Here is a 2,668-nt window from a genome sequence, read left to right as displayed (position 1 = left end):
CTGGTGAAGATATGGAGAAAGGGGAACACTCATTCACTGCTGGTGTGATTGCAAACTTGTGCAGCCTCTATGGAAAACATAGTGGAGAACTCTTAAAAAACTGAAAATGAACATCTCATATGACCCAGTCATACCACTCCTTGGCATATACCCAAAGGACTCATACTATTGTAGAGGCACTTGTACAACCATGTTTGTTGCTGCTCTTATCACAACAGCTAAGACATGGAAGCACCCTAAGTGTCCCTCAACTGACAAGTGGTTAAACAAAAATGTGGTATATTTACACAGTGGAGTTCTATTCAGCAGTAAAGAAAGATGAAAGAATGAAATTTGCAGGTAAATGGATGGCTCTAGAAACTGTTATACTAAGTGAAATAACACAGATGCAGAAAAACAACTGATGAATGTTCTACATTTTATGTGGCTCCTAGCACCAAATCCTTTTTAATTCCGGGTCTTTAAAGAAAGATATTGCTATACAGCAGTCACTTTTGCATGAAATAACTACCATCATCATGACTTTGGCTGAGGTGATTGCTAAACATAGTCACAATTGGGCTTGCTGATGGTTGTGCTCATTCATTAAAGGAGTGCCAAGCATGGGCACTGGACCCTCAACTGAGTAATCAGCCACTCTGCCCAGCTAACTGGTCCTGCCTTGGAAGACAAAAAAAAATGAGGAAGAACCCAATTGAGGGACACTTTTGGTAGCCCTTGTCAAGAAACTCCAATAGACTCTCATATGAACATTTAAAAATTGCCATTATGTCTTTTTTTCTAGTTCCCTGTCTAGAACTTGTAATGCTAATTTTCTTGCCTTTACTTCTTCACATATCCTATTCATGATTCAAGGACCTTCTTTACTCCTTAGAGACAAGAGTTATGCAATTTGGGAGTCTTTTAGATAAACCCACTAAAGGGTTACTCCAATTGCTTCACTCTGCATCCCTCTTCAGCATGGAAGAAGCCAGAGCAGTCTGCATCCCTATTCCCTATTGGCAATTTGGGTAATCGCTTCAGAGGATGGTGTGATAAGGATAGGAGGTAGGAACTGGCTAGGCAGTAGGGTAAAAAAAAAAACAAAGAAATGTATCCAGTTTCTTGGCTAAAAGTCAAAATGTTCCTGGGCCTGTTACCAACATTCTCTGTTCCAAAGGCCAAAAATGTCAAAAGTATTTGGGAGCTTGTATCAATCCTTAAAAGATTTTAGGGTTACCTCTTCAGAGGGGAGAGAGTGGGCATGAATTTGATCAAAACAGTTAAAATGCATGTATATAATTCTCAATAAATTTTTTGTAAAAATTAAAAAAAATGAAGAAGAAAGAGTACATGAAGTTATCAAATAAAAAGTGATGGGGAGATGTGGAAGGAGATGGAGGGGAGGGAGTGGGTATAGATTTCATCAAAACACAGTAAATGCATGTGTGAAATTCTCAATAAATTATTTATTGAAAAAATTAAAATAAAATGTGAAATTGAAAAGGAGAAAAAAAAGGAGGCAGAAAATTAAAGACCAACATAAAATTCACCTATAATTTTTTTTTGTTTTATGATTAAGATAATATCAGTTTCATGAAAAGAAGTTCATAGTGGGGCTGAAGAGATGGATCACCAGACCACTTTTGACTTTGCAGAGGACTTGGGTTTTGTTCCCTGCATGCCAATCACAGCTAACAAACATCAGTACTTTCAATTTCAGGGTTTGTAACATTAATTTCTGGCCTCCATCGGCATTGTAGATTAGTTCCATCACTCTGGTACTTTTAATTACCATGTGATCTGTAGATAAACTTGGGGAAAAAACACAAGTTTTCCCAGATAAATATTGTCTAGATATATAAGGACAAGTTTGTTACTTAAACTAATTGACTAAAAATGACCTTAGACATTTTAAGATTATGTGTATATTATTTTTGTTCCATCCTTTATATATCATAACAAACACAGAGACTTTCATCACTTGCTTGGGCTTTTTCATCTTTTCTATTTTTTAAAACATCTCCATTCCCATATCCTTTTAACATCTTTTACATTCTCACTGTCTTAGTTTGTTCTTCATTGCTGTGACAAAAGACTTTGACCAGTACCAACTTGGGGAGGAAAGGGTTTATTTGTCCTACATCTACAGTCCATCACCAAGGGAAACCAAGGGAAACTCAGGGCAGGAACCTTGAGCACAGACCATGGAGGATAGCTGCTTACTCTGACTTGTTCTCCTGGGCCATGCTCAGAGCCTGCTTTCTTATACAACACAGGACAACCTACCTGGGATGACAACACCTACAGTGTGATGGGACCTTCCACAACATTTAGAAATCAAGAAAATGCATCACAGACATGGCCATAGGCCAGTCCAATGGTGGCAATTCCAGAATTGAGCCTCCCTCAACCCAGATGTGCCAAGTTGACAACTAAAGCTATCTGGTACACTGTGTTAATCATCTACCATTAAGTTCTAGAATAATGGCAGTAAATCTATGTTTGGGGTGGTCATTGGGACCCCACTGACCCCATTCTGAGTTAACCAATTCTGGCAAGGAGGCTTTTTATTTGATAGCCTGTGGTGTTTTGGGTGAGAGGTATTGTCCTTCCCATTATAGGGTAACTCCATGTTATATGTGTGTGTGTGTGTGTGTGTGTGTGTGTGTGTGTGTGTGTATGTGTG

Source organism: Nannospalax galili, unplaced genomic scaffold (genome assembly GCF_000622305.1).
Source record: "Nannospalax galili isolate Female #2095 unplaced genomic scaffold, S.galili_v1.0 scaffold347, whole genome shotgun sequence".
Lineage (NCBI taxonomy): Eukaryota > Metazoa > Chordata > Mammalia > Rodentia > Spalacidae > Nannospalax > Nannospalax galili.
The sequence above is the reverse complement of the archived record's forward strand: the minus strand, read 5'-3'. Positions refer to the sequence as shown.